A 22,224-nucleotide genomic window follows, 5' to 3' on the forward strand; every position below is an offset into this window, starting at 1 on the left:
GGACTATTTGTGTTAGGTGGTTGTCAATGACAAATACCTCCGCATCCCTACCAGTTTGATCAGAGGAATTGGACAAGGGAAGGCAGGTTGAGTTATCGACAGTGAAGTTCCCAAGGGAACATGATTTCACTGTTTGGATATTTTGACTACAGAAAATCAAACTATGAGATAGGTAATCAAATAATCAGAATCAGATTTTCGAGAGCTATGGAGGCAATAAATGAATGTAACGAAATTCGGTAAAGAAATTTTGAGTTAGAGCAGATCAAACTGCAGGGAGTGAAGTTATAATTCTCTGACGTGGGATGTCAGTTCTGATGAATTCGCGTGGGGCGTCCTTGTGGCAGAAAGACTTGTGAAAGTACATTTGGAGCAGATGAGGTGTATTCACTGACCTCGCTGATGTTCCCTTAAGATAACACCTGTCTGTGTTGGATGGCTGCGTGCAAGATAAGTGCATCCAACAACTGTACATAGAATTATAGTCGTGCTGAAGGGAAAAAAAGGTCCAAAATAGCTGACTTTTTAGTACAAAGCAATGTAGAACATGCCTAGAAGGGCGGAAAGATCAGGAAAAAAGGAGAGCTCAAATACTGTTGAACTATGTTTGTGAATTTTGATTTCCTGAAATGTAGTGCTAGCCCAACAGTTATATCAACACTGTATAGCCCAGTAGTAAAATACTCGCCACTACAGTACTTCCTCAAGCTCCTTCGTCGCGCAGTCGGTAACAATGGCCTCTTGAGAAAGACCTAGGCTCGATTCCATTGAAATGTTTGTGAATTTTGATTTCCTGAAATGTAGTGCTAGCCCAACAGTTATATCAACACTGTATAGCCCAGTAATAAAATACTCGCCACTACAGTACTTCCTCAAGCTCCTTCGTCGCGCAGTCGGTAACAATGGCCTCTTGAGAAAGACCTAGGCTCGATTCCATTGAAATGTTTGTGAATTTTGATTTCCTGAAATGTAGTGCTAGCCCAACAGTTATATCAACACTGTATAGCCCAGTAATAAAATACTCGCCACTACAGTACTTCCTCAAGCTCCTTCGTCGCGCAGTCGGTAACAATGGCCTCTTGAGAAAGACCTAGGCTCGATTCCATTGAAGTATCAGAAACATATTATTATAAAGACTTTTCACTTAAATGTAAGTTAGTCGGTCTCATACGGATATAGCTGTCCCCCCCCCCCCCCGCGGTCTCTCTCTCTCTCTCTCTTCCACAATCTCGGGTTTTATCATCTCGCAAGACATGCAAACCAGCCATAGAACACGCTGATTTTAAAATGAACTTTGGTTGATAAGGAAAGTCTCATTAAAATTTAAGACAAATTCAGTTTTGTTCTAGATTGCCATAATTTGCTCTATCACTCTATCCCAGTTATTCGACACAGCGTATTAAGATAAACGTACAGTTCTTTGTTATAGTTTCTGACTTTCTGTTCTTATTCTATCATGAGTGATATATACATGAAATACCCTAGACTCCAGAGGACTTTAATTTGCAGCTGTCGATAACTTTTTCATATACTTTTATGGCATATTTTGTTGGATTTTAATTTACGAGTAGCTTTATTCATATGTTATATAAGCGATGGTGGCTATTTGTGAGATCAGCGATAATCGCAAATAATGAGCAGTTTAGTTTATAATACTTTTCATTAATAGTGAGTGACTTAAATTTAATGGGATTATCCTGTGGTAATTTGACTGATATTAAATATAAGTTAATAAAACTCTAAAATATAAATCCTGAAACACGCAATAAGGAAAGCATACAAAACTATGTATTTCATAAACACTTGGCCTCTTTTGACTTTGCTAGTTGACACATCTGCATGTTGCATTAATATTTAGTGAGAGTGCAAAAATTCATTTGGGTAAGTATTATATAAGATATTGCAGCTACCGTTATCTAGAGCTTGGAGGCTGATTATCACCCCCCCCTTTTTTTTAGTCAGTTTTGTTATTCCTCTAATGTTATTTGATATTTCATTTGGCAATGGCTCTCTAGACTTAATTTTTTTTCCTTATCACTTGGAAGCTAAAGTCTTTTGTACATTTAATGTTTAACAGTTGGTTGCACAACATTTTCGTCTACCATGAAATAAAAAATATTGCTGATAAAAAGTATACTGTAACAACAGCAACGGCCGAACTTTTCTAATACAGTGTGACTACGAAAAGGTTTTGCTCTGCCACAAATAAATAAAATTAATTACATAATTAAAACTATTTGAGTAACTGTAAGGATTTCGAATTGCTCACGAAATTAAAATTTTATTAAAATTAACTTTTTTTTTTAAATAATCAACTGATATTTATTTCAAAGTCAGTACATAAATTAAAAAAAAAGTAGTAACCAATAACTAAACATGTACGTATATAATACAAACTAAGTATTAAAGAACAATTCACCTATTATATTCTTTAAAAATAGCTTGACACGGCGCACCTTTTTGTGTGTATGTGTGTGTGTGCGTGGGTGTGCTTCCTCATAGTTTGCCAAAAATGCAGGAAAAAACCAAAAATAATATCAAGACCGTATTATGTAAATAAAATAAGAGCTGTTGAACAGTCGATGAGAGTGGAAGAATTATTGATGCCAATTCTAATGCATGTAACTGAAAATAAGTGTAGATGATGCAGACAATATAAAATCGAATTTCTGTATGAAAGAGTGTAGTAGAATGAAGTTGTGAAATGATCTTTAATCAATCTATTACTCTTTTCTTTACTTAGTTAAGGACTTTTTGAGATAATCCCTAAAGGTTTTCCAAATATGAGAATAGTATTCAATGTTTGGATATATAAATCAAGTTTGTGATTTATATATGGTCGTTTGGACATAAATTAACGCCTAGAGCGAATAAGAAAACTTTTCTTGGATGTTAATGGAGGTCATATTTGTGATGTGTTTATACCCAAGAAAGATCGGAAGGAATAGATATCCCAAAAACGAAGTGTCATCAAGAGTCCAAAGAGTTGAGTGTGGTCAAGAGAAAGGCTGAAGAAAAGAGTTCTTTTGTGTCTAGAAATAAGAAATCAGACAAGATTGAGTTCTGCAAACATTGAAGTTAAGAAGATTGTGAGACCCCATTAAAAAATGATGGGAGATTAGAATTTAGGCTTGTAGAAGTAGTGTACTTTAGAAGTGTTTTGTGGTTTTCCAACATTAGTTTCAAAGTTCGAAGATAAAGATCGATTCACTATCACGTCATATACGACCAAAGAGAAGCTGCAAAAATCACAAAACGGACCTTACTATGGAAAAAAATACTACTGAAAAGTTGGAAAAACTGAAGTGATTGCTCTTAATACCTCTAAGGCATTTGATCAGTTTTGGCACAAAGGCCATTAGGCTAGCAATCACTTCAGCTTCTCAGACCTTTCCATAATATTTTTACGAAGCGAAGGTGAATGACATACGCCAGAAGATCTCCTATTTCGACATCGGCCAAATCCATACTGGCGATCGTTTGTTAACTGAGAGGCTTCCAGTAGAGGTTTTGTTTGCCCACATCGGTACAATTTTATAACCTAAAGGTATTAAAACAAAGTATTAATAAATAAAATTTTAAGTATTAAAATGATTAAAATATTATAAATTACCATAAGAATTTTGAACTATAAATAAAAGAAATTGCTAATATATATTATCATAATAAATTGTAACATATTATTATTTAACTAATAAATAATAGTCATTGTTATACATTTATTATTAAATAACCATAATAATAATCTCAATAATGTTGTTTTGAAACTTGTGGTTTTACTGATGACATGTGTAATTTACGTATGCGATTTTTTCTTCTCTTTGCATAGTGTACAGTGCAAAGTGCCGTAGCTCTGGATAATTTATAAAGTTTCAATTATCTGTTTTCTAACCAATGTTTCCTCTAAGCTGTGTGCGTGTTCGCGCTCACAAGAGTTGAAAAAGGAACGCACACATCTAGTAACTGCTCACACAAAATTTTTGCCTTCAGAAGTTCTAATTCGCACTCAGTAATTTTTGAACATACTATAAAAACGAATTATATGATAAATCGCACTCGTTATTTATTTTGTTTAATAATTTCTCCAGCGTCTGCACTCCAATATTACTGTAACCCAAATGCCATTGGTTGCGAACCTTTTTATGCGTGCGCGTGCCAAAAAATTTACAAATCGAGTTGTTGACGTGCCGGGCAGTTTTTAATGATGGAAAAATTAATAGAAAATTAATTTAACTTAATTAATTAATTTAACAAAATATAAAAGTACGTTTAAATTAGTTATCACTCACTGGACTAATGAAATCTTGTAGCATACTTTAGTTTCCTCAGGCCAATATCATTAAATTAATTTCTGCTAATTTTCATTGACATATCCCATTATGATCACCAAAATTTTATAGTATTATTCAGTGTAAAATTGATTTTTGTATTATTAAATTGATTTTAATGATATTGGTTTGAAAAAAAAAAAAAAAAAACGGTACTGAGAAAAATATTTATGATTGTAGCTCACCGTAGAAGTCAGCTGAGGAAGCAGCAGAAAGCAGAGGGATGTCAACTTGTCGGCGAAACGCTTACAGTATTTACTCGAATATAACTTGCCCTCCCGTATAGCTCGCACCCCTGATTTTACTTTAGGAAAAAAAGACATTGAAAAGTTTTGCATATACCTCGCACACGAAAAATGTTTAAACATATTCACGTCGAGACGATAGTAAGATAGTAACTCGCTCTCTGCGGTTAACAAAACGCCCTTCCCAATAGCCATTATACTGCAGATGCAAGAAAAACAAGTAGTTTTAAAAGTAGTTTCCCTGAATAAGGTACAGAGGCTTTTGCAGTGTGTGTAATATATTTCTCAACAAATAGTGCAATTAGAGACAACTTGAATAAAAATGGCGCTAACTAATGAATTACATGAACCCTCTCACAGAAACTACCCCGTATAGACTCAAGCAAAACCACATGTGGCATTGGAAACACAGTATCTAACTAAAAACTCTTGTCCAATTTTTCAATTACATGAAATAAGTGTTTGTTTTATTGCATTTGAAATTCTCGATGTCATTATGAGAAATCATAAGGCAAACTTCAAATAAAATTCTACCACGAATTGAAACATGCCATATAATGCTTGTGTGAGTTTGCCTGCCAGCTCAAACACAAACAAGCAGCAATAAAAATCAACCAAGGGTTGAAACTTTGTGAGTTGAGCCCGCCTGTAATGAAAAATTCCGTCGAAACGATAAACGACACCCCTGTCGTGAATGTGTTAAAACTAAGAAATATATAATTCAAATTAAGTGGATATTGAATCCAACATTATTTCAAAGCCGAATAGAGAAACTACAAGAGTTTCGTGCCGAATATAGAAACTATAAAAGTTTCGGCGGATCCAAGCGTAAGCAAACCTTTCATGAGATGGGGCAACTCGTAGTAAAGGTGGAGCAAGCTCTGATCACCATCCTTAGTATTTCCCATAATGTAAAATACATTTCCTAGCAGACATGTATGATGTTATACATTATGGGGGGGAAGTCACTACCCAGACCGGTTTCGACTTTTGTTGAGGTCTCGTCAGTGGGAGCCAGACCCAGATGTAAATACTCAGGTTGAAGTGATACAGAACTTATACTTTACCACAAGAGTTGCCAAAAAAGGTGTCACATCACAGAAGGGACCAAGAATTACTGAATATGGAATGTTGTTATGACAGTTTCAGATGTTATGGAATTCGGTTGAAGAGAATTAGCATTTCAACTCAACAATTGTAGGTTGCCTTTGTCTTTGGGTCGCGCGATGTTTTGTTAATACCGCACCAATCATATGCACGTCTTCATAGCTGCTCTCTCGTGTAAAACGAAATTTAACTTGTACGTATTGTATCAATTAAAAAAAAAAAGGTTGAATAATTTATAAGCGTATAAAAGGATATCACCTGTAAATGTTGAACTGCCACCTCTGGTATGCGTGCCATAGGTTCGCCATCTAGGCTTTAACTCATTCTAGCTTAATACACTCTAATTACGGTAGTTACTTTTAGCCTGCACTGTGTGTGTGCGTGCGAACTGACGATGATGTCGTCAAGTTGCAGACGCATATTTGTTTAGAGTGTCTACTGCGTAGTCAGCACAGTCACTTGAACTTGTGCAAACAAGGGCGAAGTTTTCTAGCTACGGATTTTAGCGAATTAATTTACTGTTTGCAATTTTCTCGTCTAGTTATAGCTAGACGAAAAAAAAAAAACGTTTTAGTGCGTGAAACCCTCAAAATGTCATATCGAAATTACAGGAATAAACTTCAAATTCGATTAAATTTGAGTGGTTGCATAAATATAGCATACTCTCTTTATAAACTGCATGTATATGCAATATTTAAGGAGCTGAAGGAGTAACAATTTAGATTGTTTTTAGAGAAATATTTAATATGCAACGTACAAGATTTTTAATAAATATATCACAAGTGTTTGCGGTGTGACTTTCGCTATTGTGAGCACAGACCAACCACCACGCACATTGAGTCTGAGACTAGAAACTTGCGCACATGGGCCAGCAAAAATTTAGAGGGAATATTATTTCTAACCTTTACCCCAGCATTCATTCATTCTTTGACAGAACAATAAACAATATTTCCAACTGACAAGAAAGCCTAAGTGCCTTTCGCAAGTCAATAATCGAAAACTCACGAGAAATTCGCTTTCATTCACTTATAATCTCTTACTTGAAATTTCTCTTTCAAGTAAGAGATTATAATACCCAAATCATTATATGATTTGGGCATTATAATCTCTTATTTACCTCTTCACTTCATCATTTTAGGTATTTATAGAAGGAGCGTTTTTTCAGTCCGTTTTGTCATGGTCTTTTCAATTCGAGCATAGACTTTTAAACCTGTTAAGCGTATGATTAATCCTCACTCACATCTCAAAGAATACTAAATTGATGTTTGAGGCAGAAATTTCTTTTGCATATTGTTGATTTGCTGTGCTAGAATTATATGGTGATTAAACTCGTATTAACCCATCTGTAAAATAAAACTGTTTATTGCCGCTGATGCAATAGACTTGGGGAAGGGAGGGTATACATAGTTCATGACCTTCCAGATATCGTAATTCTTGGCGAGAGGCCAAGAAGAGGGTCGAATGAACTAGATAGTGTTAACTTTGCTCTTCTCGAGGTCTAAGCCCAGGTGTGCTTTTGTCAGTCTAAATATAAAGATCTCAATAGAAGATGACGAATCATAAAATATATTTGCAGCTTTAGTGAAGCAAAATACATTTTATGGAGACTCGTATTTTCACTTAATTGAGGTGTTAAATTTTGTAAAACTAGAAGGCTAATCTCTGTGTCGAACTGAATTGTTGAATTGGATAGTTTGTTCTTAGTTTGATTGCGATAAATTCAAGGTTCTATTCTATGATCATACGATTTTTATAGTAACAGCTAACTGAACGAATTACCCACCCAGCCTTTGCGAATAAAACTTGCGAATTTTCAGCGATATCACGTGTTCAAAAGATGATAACTATTAAAATAATAAGAGAAATATTGAAGAGAATCTTGAGGTCCCTAAGACCCTCGAATTCTCCAGTAGTCCGATTTTTACTATACGAGTATTTGGCACCTAATACTCATGATCATTCTGAAGTACCTGCCAAGTTTGTTACATATATTTAAATATTAAATTGAAATATATTTATATTATGCGTCCATAGATCTGTACACATATTTATTAAGAACAACTTTTTACTGGAAATCAGTAAAATATCTTAAGAAGGGCATTAAATTAAAGCAATCGAGATCAGAAATAGTTATGACGTCATCATTTCACTAGAAACAATGCAACACCGGTCACCCATCAACATGAAGTTCACAATTACAAGGTTGCTCTAACCCCATACGAATAACGGAATTAAAGCGGCCTCTTTGCCCTTAGGGAGGAAAAAAGATAGCAAGAAAGAAAACAAACAGATCCGAAACCTCTGTACGCACATGGAGAGACCAATGTCTGAAATTCATTGCGCATGCGTTATTGGAGTGGGGAGAAATAGGTAGCGATTGAACACATCAAAGACGTTGGGGAAAAAAAAAAAGAGATCACAAATGTCAGAATTCCATTACTACTAAAGAAAACAGAATGTTGTCTGGAAAGTGACAAAAATGCGGTACGTTGCACACCGCAGTCACAAAAGAAGATTCAGTGCCTCCCAAACTTATGAATGCCATGGCCCCCCCTTTGGAAAAAAAAAATCGTAATATAGACATATATTATTATAATATTTATTGTATTTATATTACATACAATTTATATTCAAGATTTTGCGTTTGTAATCTTTTTTTTTTTGTGTGTTTCTTATCAATACCTTTGAAATGAAACTTATATGAATAAGCATATATTTATCAATATTCATTAAGCACCGAAATACGCAAGAAGCAAAATTTGTGAACCAACACCAATGTGTGATTTTTTCCATTAAAATATAAAAAAAGAACAAAAAAGAAATAATAAATGATAATAATTAAATACGTTTCTTTTAAGATTAAAAAATCTTAGCTTTAAAACATTTTAAATTTGTTTTCATTATTTCACGAGCCCCCCCTCAACAAAACTTACGGCCCACAGTTTGGGAAGTGCTTGTGTAGATTATATGTATTCAGGCACAGATGACATTCAATTTTCAAAGATGTGCTTTAATTAAGCAATTGTACATGCATGAAATGAGGTATAAGTGGCAAAAGGATTTGTTCCCAGACTTGATCTTAATCTTGAGAATAATCATTTGAAGTTGAACTTCAGTTCAACTTCAAAAGATTATTCTTGTTTTTCTAATGGTCTTACAATTTTATACTTATTTACGCTCACTTGTGTAATTTCTTATCTTCACAGATGTCATTCGGTATTTTGCAACCTGAGATCCTGATGAAGCTGATTCGTAGAAAAAGTGAAAAAAAAAAAACTGTTGATCTAATAAAATATAACTTTTTATAAGTGAAATAACACCATGCAGACATTCCTTTGTCATTGGACAACCACAGAAGTTTCACCAGACTGGTCTGACATCAGCTAGTAACGTGACGAAGAGCCTGATAATAAAATGTCTAACGAGTCTTGAAATAAATATTAGAAATTATTTCTGATACGATCATTACGTTTCGTATGGAAATACTGCAACTTGCAACTATGAAAAGAGAAATAAGTATATACTGAGATGATTACTGAAGTGAGAGTAATCATGTTTAAAAAAATGACTCTCGTAACTTCTTTAAGATTTATAAAAATATCTGAATGATATATATATATAGGGTTCGACAAATTATGTAAAACCCTACTCACCAACCAAAAAAAGTTACCCTCCCAAGACCTATAATTTTTTAATGATATGTCCAAATGACACAGTAGGAAATCCATGTAGTGATTATTGGTGCTGTACCATTGTTGGAGAATTTTTTTTATTAAATAAAACATTCTATTTTGCAGTCTGTAACTGCTCTCCAGGTAGCAAAATCTACTCGTCAGGGCATGTGTGGAATAGCGTATTCGTCGAGCAACAAACATCTTACGAATACCTGGAACAGAATACAGGAAGCTCATAAGAATTTTGTAAACCGTAAGATGTTTGTTCACTGCAGACATGCCTCGATAGCATTTCTCAAGATTGTTGATAATTACGTGCAGACAACACAAAAATAACTGAGAACGTTTTATATATATATATATATATATATATAATTTTTATTCTAAGAAAGATAAACTAAAGTGCGTAAAGTAAGAAGCACTCTGAAAGATAAGCTCAAGATTTATCCTGCTGATACGTGGAAATACAGAACGATTATTTATACAGTAGGAAAATCGATGAATATGAATACGAGAGTATTGTAGACTGTGATTCTTTAATAATACTTTTTTAGACACTAAAGTGGCCTGCGAATGGTATTTTCCCTTTAATTCTGTAAGGCTTTATGAATTTACCAGAATCAGAATGGAATTTCATTGCCTAATGTTTTCGAACTACATGTGGAAAACAAATACATCACAAGGAATAAATTTAATAAGAACCTCTTTCTATCAAAGTACGAAGAATAGGAACAAACGTTTTCTGTTTTACAGAAATAAACGCGGCATCAAACGTTTGTTAGTGGAGATTCTACATGCATTAGTTGGCCTTCAAGAAGATGGCTGATCTGCGTGATAGAGCAGGACACATCAAATTTCCTGTTACTTTTTATCTCGTAAAAAGGGGGATTGTGTTGAAAGGGGGTAAGAAAAACCATTAAGGGAGTACTGGCATGAATGTAGATGACCTTTCATCCATTAGCTCAGATAGACCGTTTACTAGGCCAAGGATAAACAATTACTTGTCGAAGGACCATGGCGAATTACGTTTGATTTTTCCTCAGTGCTCTGCTGTATTTTCTTTGTTCACTCACGAAAGTGCGCATATTATAATCCAATGCATCAATTGTTAATGCATTCTGTAGAGGCAGGTATATAATATATATAATATATTCTCAAAAAAAATACATATATTCTTACATTCCCACCAGAGTGAAAGCATGTAATCTCACGTACGCGAAACAGGAATAGATGTAGAAGTATACAATACTTGAGTTGCAGTTATCTTTTCCGTTGGATATTTTTAAACGTGTTTCGCATTGATGCTTATGCTTATTACCTTCCGGGTTCCAAGTCTGTTTTCCTGCTCATCTGTTAGCATACAGACAAAATGTACCACTGAGTAAGGTACATTTTGATGAAATTTGGGCTTATTGGATATTCAGATTTATCAAGAAAATTCAGTTTTTATTTATAGTAGGGCAGTTGGCTGATAAAATGCTGATATTTGAAGCAAGTTTTCAAACTGGGTTTCCAAAGCACAAACGAATTTCGTACCAAAAACATTTTATGTTAATGTTGAAGATTTTGGACACCTTAGTGATATTTACACTTTAAAAACTCTAAGGAAGATAATACTCTTCATCTTTCAGCATGCAATGTACCCGATAGTAAAGAAGTCGATTATCTGTCGATTATCACATCGAAAGTGTACTATGAAAAAAATAAAATAATCATACTTCCATCCACCATCAATCCTGTCTGTGGTTGGAAATGTGTTGTGAAATACCGATTCTTGTGACAAGGGTTATAAGAATCGTCGAGCTACAATTTCTCAAATGACAGCGCAACACAACCTTGCAAAGGAGTACAGTATATTGGAATATGTGATACGCCGAGAGGGATACTGCAAACGCCTCGCCGAGTTCCGTTCCCATCAAACTAAAATCAAGTCGCTACGGTGGGTGCATGAATACGACCGTCATTTCAGGAGTGATAAAAACCCTCTTCCACTTTGCTGATTTCTAAGACGTAAATGTGTTATACTTGTCTTTTGATGCAGCATGAGGTAAATCTTCAGATGATTTATTTCGGACACAGTTCAGTTTAAACAGAAACTTGTAATAAGTGTGTGTGGGGGGGGGGAGGGTAAGAGATTGGCATCAGTTATAATAAGTTACAGACATTTGCCATCACAAAAGCTGGCATACTCGTAATGATGGACACAATGTCTGCAACAAGTACATGGAAATGAAAATAATTTCAACAGCCCCAGTTATTATTGAATGTCTTGCATATTATTCGCTAAGTTTACTGTCATCTTGAAAGAAAAAAAAAAAAAAAAGAAGAAGAAGAAGAAAGAAAACATTCCCTAATCTGGAAAAGGAATGAATCCGAAGAGATTGAAAGTGTTATGGGAGGGGGGAAAAAAACTTCTGGTTTTAAACACCGATCGTCAGCGACATCCTCCGCTCGTATTTCACATTCTTTCCAACCAAATTTAAGAAACTGAAGCAGGCGATATAGCTGTATTATAATAATAATAAAAATTTAAGAATATTACAGTATAAAAGTGTATGTTACTGTTAGCATATAGTGTCGTATTTACTCTTTCAAAATTAGAATGTTGAACAATCTGTTTCTGCAACATCCGCAGAAATTAGAATAATATAATGTTTACATCTAGAGTATGCACAAGTGCAGTCAATACTTCGTGGTTTAACACCCTTATAATGATCTCAAATCTAAATTTACTTCGCTTTGAAGTGGTAACAAATAAAAGTTTATTTATTTAACTTTATTTTGCGATGTGCTATAAAAAGTGACGTTAGCTCCCCCTATATCCCATTCTCCCGCTGTCCATCTCCTCCCTCAACAACTGAAAATAGAAATTGAAGAAGATCCAACTTCCTGAGCTGAGCACAGAGAACCAGGAAGTCGGTGGGTGAATAAGAAGACGAAAGACACAAGAATGAGGTCTGCGACGGAGTAAATCTTAAAAAAGCACGACCTTGGGAATTACATCTTCTTTATACAACACAGTGAGAATGAAAAGTTAAAATTTAAGTAAAAGTTTACATAATAATCATTCGACACTGTTATACGCTTAATAATGAAATACTAATGTTGAAATATCAAAAAATCTCTTGTGCACTAGATGCGCTCACAAAGGTGATGCCAAATTACATAATAAATGCTCTGCATTGTACGGAACAGCTGTGATTTATGTACTTGTAATTTCACTTCCAGATGTTGTGAATTAGTAGATATTCGCGTGTATGAAATCCTCAAAATTATCAGTCGACGTGGTTATGGCAACTAGTCTGCAATAATGGAAATTTATGAAGTCAGAGCGATAGTTTGTAAATTATACTATGTGCTACTGAGGAAATTTTGTAGCGAAAAAAAAAAAAAAAAGGTTAGACACAACTGCTCAATAGCACTTTCTGTTAGTCACAACCTCACAATTATGCATAAATGTATAATTCTCGCTGATTATATATATATATATCACACTTATGAAACTCCACTCTTTATTAATCTATTTATGTGGGGACGTTTTTCATTGACTTGATCAGTTAGCAAAGAAAAAAACGAAGACAGCAGACTACTTTAATATCTTACATTCGACTTTTTTTTAAACCGGAAAAGTAATGTGAAAATAAATATTAAAAGACTGATCGGGAACGATAATTAAAAAAAAAAAAAAGTTTGCATATATGACTTAAACTTAAAAATAATAAAACATACTTATGGCATAATAGCAAAACTTGTTGGTCCTTCATTTCGCAAGTATAAAAAAAAAAAAAAAAAAAAAAAGTCTTCCCCATTCCCATGCTTGTTCTTTTCAGGTAAATTAAACTTCTTTATGAAGAACTATCTCTCTATAATAATTGGTGTTTTCACGGTGAGGATCGTAGTATTTTATCTTATACGAGGCATAGAGAGTTTACACGTATTTCACTAAATATATTTGCAGATTCATTAGTTATTACAATCCTCTTTTATAAAAAAAGCTATACGTAGAGTTATCGTGTGATCAATACAAAATCATGTATTGATCACAAATTCTTTTTAAAACATAATCGATAATATGATCCAACGCGCGTTGTGCTTACGACACTTGCTATAAAAATGCTTTTCTTATAAAAAAGCACGCACACACACACACACACACACACACACACACACACACACACACACACACACACACACACACACACACACACACACACACACACACACACACACACACACACAATGTTTTGCTGAAACTGAAAATATATTCTGAAAGTGTGGAGGTAGGATTCGTATTCCTTATATAAAATATACGATGATCTACAAAAAATATAATAATAAAATAAAATAAAATAATAATTAAATAAAATAAAATAATAAATAAATAAAAAGTGTTCTCACAGCATGAATCAGGTTTCACTGAAGATTAACACAATAAGAGAGAAATATAAATGGGTTCTTCTCCTCTAACTTCACAGATCAAGCTGGAAGACTTGCTGTCAGCCATATCTAACGCAAATTGTTAACTTGCGAATTCGATTACTGGATAATCCTCATCATTCTTCCAACATTCTGTGTTTCTTCTTAACCAACTCGTCCTTCAGATATACTGTAGATGTTTGCCCTCCTCTTTGCAACTCCGACCATAACCTTATTCACGTTTCCTTATCTAAGAATCGATCTCCTCCCAAATCTTCTCAGTCTTTTACCTTATGGCATCATAGTGGTTCCAAATGGGAAGACCTCCGGTCATCCAGAATTAACACCCATCCTGCATTGCCCATATAAGCAGTCAAACTCACCTGTCATCTACCCAACAGCATGGAAGCCACCCTGTCCCTAAAAAAAGGATATAAAAGTCAGCCATCAAACTATCGTACGCACTTTAATACTCTCAATAATTACTAATTGGTGATCACCAATATTTATTTCACCATTCTCCTTATCCAACAAACTTCTTCGTAACTTACCCATCTTTGAGCACAAGCCATGGAAAAGATTTGAAGAACCACATATTTCTAAGATATTTCATGATGACTGGCATTGGTCTTCTTATAAAGCTATCGTCATATAGTCTTCCTCCTGCACTTTTGCTTGATATGGTGGACAGCTTCCTGTCTTCAGATTTCTTTATCAGTGCTGAAGTATCCCAGAGTTCTGTACTTTTATCCACACTCTTCCTATGTATTAATAACCTCTAATCTCAAATCTTATCCATAAGTTTGTTGGTGACAGTATACTCTTCATTCTCGAGAAACCTTGCAGTACTCAAATTATTCAAGCTCCAAGGTAGTCCATAAGTAGTACCTAAAATACTGATCTTCTCGTCATTGTCAAGTGAGCTGAAGATAATCTATCGAATTTCAATGCTATGCTTCAAACACACGGTCCTATCTTATAACCTAGAAGAACGATCCTACTTGACACTTTGTTCGCTATTTGCTAAACAATGAAAACTTTAACTTTAGTCCACTGTGTGTGTGTGTGTGTGTGTGTGTGTGTGTGTGTGTGTGTGTGTGTGTGTGTGTGTGTGTGTGTGTGTGTGTGTGTGTGTGTGTGTGTGTGTGTGTGTGTGTGTGTGCGTGCGTGTGTGTGTGTGTGTGTGTTGTATTACAATATCGTATGTTTTCCTTCAAGGTAACATTATCGATCTTGTTCTTAAATACCGATAGTAAGCAATGTTTCTCTATCGTGCAGTTTATATATGTAATGGCATGAAACGCAAAAGCGTATCCTTTAAATTATGCGATTATAATGTGGTGCGCAAAAAGCAGACTATTTATGCACTCAGAAACAACATGTATGACTGGAATGATCCTCTAAAAGTGATGACAAGGCAAGATAAACTTATTCATTGGTCAAGTAGGTGTACTATTACTCTTATATAAGTACCTGAATATATGACTGGAATCGGTTATTGCAACGATATCTGCTGGTGTCAGGTAGCTCGAATGAAATTCTATCCGCTAGAATCGCTTTCTGAATGTAAATGCAATCTTACTTCTACCTGCCTTTTAAATCAGAATAATCAGCATTGAAATATCTCCAAAGAGATTTCAATACTGATTATAAAGTTAGAGAAATGCCCATGTATAGTGTCGTCGAGTATCTAATCTATGCACTTGGCATTCGATTCCATAATTGATTTGGTTGTTCATCTACTTCATAGAAATGAAAGGTAAAACCTTGGTTGATATTTAAGGTTTGTTTTATTAGCATGCCAGGAAGGAAGTGTAATATAATATCGGATAACTCATAGTACGAATAACTGAGAGAGCACATTGTCACCGTGTTCAAATATATCGCTTAACCAATCAGAGAACATTGTGTATCTGATAAGCAGAACTTACTCGAAGACTAGCGCTGCTAATTAGAATGCGCTGTAGCAAAATTTAGTAACATTTAATTTCATTAAGGCCGTTTTTTCGATTCTGATCTGCTCTCTCTCTCTCTCTCTCTCGTGTTAGTCTACAAGAAGGAACTTATCGCTGTGTTTTTCACTACCGTTATAGAAATGAAACAAATGCCTTTTCTACATTTTTAAAAGGAAATTTATAGATGGGAGAATTCTCTCGTAAAAAAAAATAATAATAATAAAATACGAGAGAAGATTCATAGGTTTCCTAACTAGTTGTTTTTGTAGATGTATCCATTCAATAAAATCTGTTGTCTTCCATTATGAATAGTTGGGCCAGTTGTTTACCAACAAAGACGATTACAAATATAGTCCAAGGTTAGGGAACAAAATATGGCACTTTGAACCTCGTGAAGCTAAGTATCCGATTAGAAAAGCAGTTGGATATATTGAGGACCAATTTACGAGGACCAATTTACGAATTATAAACCAGGCACAAAATCTCTCTTCTGTAGTTTTTTTGGGACTTTCTTAAGGACCTGTCAATTTTTTGTTCTCCCCTATTCGTTGTTTTTATAATTTAATCATTCTCTGTTGTTCACTTTCTATATGGAAAAATGAAAACAAACTTCTGAATTGCTTTCCATGAGTTTGTTTGCAGTTCATTTTAATTTGATGATTAATTGTGAGTTATGACAGTTGGAAATTAGGCAAGGAAATGTTGATTGTTCCTTAAGGCAGTAACCTCGTCGGGTTTCCACTCATAATGGGAAAGATCTGATGGATAATTGGTGGTTTCGGAATCGCTTATTCAGGTGTATGGTTACGGCACCTGAAAATGCACCGGATCATGGCACAAGCTAACAGTGACTTTTTTTTTTACAATGTATCAAGATGACTCACGGAGTGTAGGAGAAAGCTTGTTAGATGATGTGTGCAACCCTGACTGAGTTGTTTTTATGGTTGTTGCCATACTTGACTGCCTTCCAGCATGCACTGCCAGGGAGAGTGCATGGTAAACTTCTTAATGACGGCAATTTTGAAGAGTATTTCGCACTTACATTATTGACATCTATCAAGAATAAAGTGTAAGCATGGAAGAGACTCCTCAGAAAATTCAAGTGGGAGAATGCTACCTTAAAAGACAACTAAGTCTTGACAGTGTTTAGAGAAAGTAGATTCGTTTAGAAGGAATCGTCGAGTATTTGTTTGAAGTTCTTTTATTCAGTTTATTTTACTGTCTGTATTTTCTATTTCACCGAAGTTAATGGATGATGCTTGAATGAAACAATATTCTGAATTTAAAGTAATTATTCTGTTGAAATATGCTAGGTTGAATTATTTTAATCGAATGATATTGCTTGCTTGAGTTGTGTGTGTGCGCGCTCGCTCGCTCGCCCGTGTTTATGTCCCACTGTATTTCGCAGTTTGGTATTGGCTGATACCTGTTTTTCAAGAATATGTGTAATTCATGTTCTTTCATTTTAATTTCCGCTCTTTCGTATTTAATTCCAAGTCTATTAAAGTAATTATTTAATTACTTTAACATTTGTTAAACTGATTATAGCGCTAATTGACACGTTTATTTCTTTCAGCCACTTCAAATCTGCACTCGGTATTATTGTAATTGCCCCATCATATAAGTAGATGAACACTTTTGATATATACTTTGATAAATAGATGAGATATAAAAATTCCAGTATCAGTCAGAGATCATAAATTAAAAAAAAAAAAAAAATCACAAAAATTGGGTGTAGTATAAATGATATCACCCAATTTTTTCATCATGGCTTAAATCCTCTGTCTGTAACAAAAGTGTCACAGAGCTTCTCACTCCATGTCATGTCACAACTTAAGAACTGATAAGTACATGAAAAATACAAAATCGAAAATTTTACTTGTAAAATGAAGTTGACGTCCTGTATTTCAGTTTATTTTTACAGTGTAATTTTAGGTCATTTTTCTGTCTAACAAGACATATAAATTACAGTAGGTTTACTTGTGATTCATCCTAGTTATTTCCACCACTTCTTAATTACTTAAATAGGTAATGACAACTGCTCAACAGCCATGTGATTTGTGGTAGCCAGTCTGTGAGTTTTTACCTTGAAAGTGAGACAGCACAGATTTCCTGTCTTTAAATTGATCACTCCAGGCTTTAATTGATTTTTCCATTCAGTCCTTGGGGGCTTGCCACTACATCTACCCACCAAGTCCTAACTTGTCCTGAGGATCCTTGACAAACTAACCATCACTTATAACGCTTGGCAAGTGAACGATTTCTTCTCTGTCAAGAGTGAAGCAGAAATCCTTGAATTTAAGCTGAAAATCTTTTTTAAAACTCAAGGGCATACTGAAGATAGGTAGATAGAAATCGAAAGAGTACCTAACTGTAATTATTCGATGCCTTTGATCATTGTTAGGTTTTATTAGTCTCATTAGAATTTTAGAGTAAGTCTAAGTGTATTCACATTGAATTTTATCTCTGTTATTGTCATGACATTTCAGTTTGTCCTTTCAATTAACCTGCATGAATCGGTGTCATCATTAGGGACAAGGATTTTTTTTTTTAAGGGAGGCTGATGTTTTCTACATGTACATTACATTTATGAAACACATGTAAATAATTAATATAAGATAATTATTTCGTTTGTTTATTTTTAAAGCAACATAATGCTTCCATGTTGCCGGGACAATGATCGATTCTGTTCGCCTTATAAGATAAGATGCTCGACACTTTTACAAACGCACTATGTTAGAGCCAGATCAAAAATTTATTTATGATTAATAACAAATACTTTAAAATCTATAGTTTCACCGAGTTGCATCTCTTCAAAACAGGGCCGCCCCGTGCAGTAGCATATTTTGCCTCCCCATCCCCCTTATTTTTCGTATAATTTATGCGAATTTTGCCGCTCCAAAAAACTTGTCGCACCGTGTGCAAATGCACGTCTTGCACCGTCGGTAGAGTCGGCCCTGCATCAAAAATCTCCCTATAGGATTCGAAGCGAGTCAATCAAGCCGTCACACTTATATAGCTATAAATGTGCACAATTATTTGCAATGAAGTACATATTAATTAAATTTATTGAAAAAGTAAGATTGTGGGCCTACAGTCATATGCCGTTAGTTGATAAACTCAGGAATTGCAGAACCACTAGAAGTGTTAAAATAGGCAAAAAATATTCAGAAATAAAATTTGGTTTATTCTGAATTTTGCGGACCGCAAAATTTCGTTCCACGAGCTGCCAGTTGGACAGCACTGTTGGCAAAACTTGCTGTCATGGGTCAAAAAAATATGTTAGAGGGCTAGTATGTTGTTTGAGTACCTATTGTGTATGTTATATGTATAGTGCCGTATAATAGCTAAAGACGACTTCAGAATTCACGAATACATATGGTTTTGTATGTATCTCAAATATACTTACAAAATATAAATACAACTGACTCAAAATATAACCAGAAGCGAATTAATTTGTAGATGAGATAAAAAAAATAAAATATAATAAACATTACTTTTCACTTTTTATTCTCTGTTAACTCTTGTAATCTTGCAATTGTTCTACCAAAAATACAAATTGCATTTGGGGTAGTATTCTAAACTTCTGAAGATGCTAGACTGTTCAAATGCAAGGAAATGGGTTTATCATTAACTTTCATCAAAGTATAGTAGAAAGTTACTTAAGAATTAATTTTGCTCCATTAAAAAAAAAAAAAAAAAAAAAAAAAAAAAAAAAAAAAGGAGCTTGATCCAAGAACAGACACGTTCCTGGTTCCATCGCTTCCAAACTTCTATTTATTTATTATCATTCTTAACTGATTTTAATTAACTCCAATACAATAAACTATGTTTTCGTATTTCCAAAAAATCTTCATCACGTATTTATCAAAACTAGCTAGCTAGTAATATCTTTATGTATTTGTTATTTTTATTTACTTCAGAACTGCTAAAACAGTTCTGTATGTTTTCGTTCTGTAATAGCTAATTCAATTGTTGTAGAAAAATTATGATAAGTATATATCTCCAGAATCGCTGTGTAAACTTTTTAGCTCAATGGTGCGTTCACTCGGGTTTGCACCAGTATTGCTATTTTATTTAGGTTTTTTTTTTTTCAATTTATAATTCGACGTTTATATCCGAATCTTCTTTGTGTAAATTCTTTTCTTTTCAAAGTCTTTAACAGAAAAAAGGGATTGGAATTAGAATGTACCGTAACCAGTCGCGAGTCATACAAAAAAAAAAAAAAAAAACAGATAAAAATTCTTGATACTTGATTGGATGTGACGTCATCTGTCCTCATTCGCATTCATAGCATGACTCGTAACATTTAGCTTGATATGTAATTCTTAAAATTTTCTGGGATAAACAGTGCAAAGAGATACGTCACGGACAATGGACTGAGACCACGAAGATATGTATTGTATATATTACACACACACACACGTGCGTGTGTGTGTGTGTGTGTGTGTGTGTGTGTGTGTGTGTGTGTGTGTGTGTGTGTGTGTGTGTGTGTGTGTGTGTGTGTGTGTGTGTGTGTGTGTGTGTGTGTGTGTGTGTGTGTGTGTGTTTGGAGAGAGAGAGAGAGAGATTAATACTCTTCGTTTCCTAACATTTATGTGTTCAAAAGTTCATAATTCCTTTGTTGAGCATCTATAACTAGGTGAATGGAGGATTTAATCGGTTCTAATTGAACTGGTATTGCAAGTAACTGTTTAGGTCCTCTTGACTAAAAATTTACAAAGTAGGCCTGAACTGTGCTTTCAGTGTTCAACTGTAGTTGACTTAACTCAAAATGTTAATCAAAACTTTGCTCCACAAAAACTCCAGTCACTTATTTCTGTAACTGATTTATAACCTTTTTTGTCCTTTTGTAGAAAGAACAGGATGTTTTGCTCCATAGATATTCAACTTTGGCAGCCGTTTGTATCAAGATAATATGGGGTTCTCTTGACCCTCGATCCGCCAGGGTCATGGACATTGTTTTCATGGAAAGGTCAGCAAAGGAGGGACGGAGTTCAAGGAGTGAAAATAAGTGAAAGGGGGCTACAGTTACAAGGTAACTTAGCCCCTTAGCATGAACGATGCTAAGAAAAAGCTTTCTATGTTTTCTTTTTTCTTCTTCATAAAGTGCTTTAACCTATCAGATTTTTTTTCTGGTTCGTACACATATATAGTGTGACTCCGTTCTGGCTGAACGGATTTCAAAGAAATTTGGGATTTACTTAGGACTTCTACTGAAAATTGCCATCCCTATATTGGTTTCGGATGGGTTTTTAGTGGCAATATAAGCAGAAAAATTCAAAAGTATACAAATTTATATATAGCAAATGATAACAAATTATCTGCACTCCATATGCCAGTATAGAAATTATCCCAGATAATCATAAAAAGAACATTTCGAAATATATTTTTGTACAGTGACGTCATTTATTATCAGCACTTGAACAGTCACGGGCGTTTTTATCTTTATAGAAGCCAAAGACCAGTTATTCATTTTCTTTTGGAACAAATAATGTTGTATTGTTTCAAATCGTTGTGCGTAATTTTATAACATACTCGGTTTCAGCCAAAATTGAAGTGACTATAAATTTTAGCAATGATTGAACTCAGACATCAAATTTCATTAAAATTCTTCCAGCCAGAGCGAAATTGTTGCACACATATGGATAGACTGATAAAATCTAATGTTGTGTCTACGCATATTGCGAAACACTTAAAATCAACTCTAGGTTTAATTGCTGTAATAAATGACGTTGTGTACAGAATATAAATGTTATGGCGAAATCATAATAATGATAAAATATTCCTCGTGATTGTCTCGGATCAGTTCCATTACTTACGAGTATTTAATAACTTTAAAAATAGCCAGAAATAGATGCCTTCCTTGATCGTCATTATACTTGAAAACCATCGCTGTCATTTTATGCGTGATTTAAAATGCAAATTAGTTGATAACTTCATGGGAGAGGGCGCACTTCTAACTTCAAGATACTAGTTGCGCTACGCTAGTATGTCAAACTAATAGTCATTTCAAGGAAAAATAGAAGAATAAGCTTGGACTAAATTATTAAAAATTATTTGTAAATATAGTGTTTTGTTTCATTGTTGTTAAAATTTGAGTATTAAGGTACTCAACATACAGTCAACTGTAACTGTAGTCAAGGATGAAATCTCTAGGACATTATCTATCAGACAGGTGCAACTTATGAAAATCTACCAATGACAATACCACACCTACTTCCACGAACTGGTGGATATTACAAGTTACTGAAGGACACTTGAGATATCAGACGAGTTATTTGGCGGAAAACATTTCGCTGTTCGACCTGTTAAAAAAAGGAATATTGCAGAACATGGTTTATTTGAACAAGAAAACAATAGAACAAAACGAAAAAAATCTTCGTTACTCTTTGTGGTATATTTCGGTAGTAACGAACTGGGAATACTCACAGAACCATGAAACTTCTGGTTAAGGGTGTGTTTGGTTCTCTTTTTTTATTGTTAATTTCTAAGTAAG

General features: G+C 34.3%; 1 long non-coding RNA gene across 1 annotated transcript; it reads right to left on the minus strand.

The window, feature by feature from the left end:
• Nucleotides 1-1,952: 1,952 nt before the first annotated feature.
• Nucleotides 1,953-14,758, minus strand: LOC150095317 (uncharacterized). Its single transcript, XR_016550072.1, has 3 exons — nt 14,322-14,758; nt 13,753-14,190; nt 1,953-3,541 (listed from the first exon to the last, which is right to left on the minus strand). It is a non-coding gene; the product is annotated as an uncharacterized LOC150095317 (long non-coding RNA).
• Between the last annotated feature and the right edge of the window lie 7,466 nt (nt 14,759-22,224).

This window comes from Typopeltis vanoorti, chromosome 20 (assembly GCF_054136105.1).
Source record: "Typopeltis vanoorti isolate ZY-2024b chromosome 20, IOZ_Tvanoo_1.0, whole genome shotgun sequence".
Classification (NCBI taxonomy): Eukaryota; Metazoa; Arthropoda; class Arachnida; order Uropygi; family Thelyphonidae; genus Typopeltis; species Typopeltis vanoorti.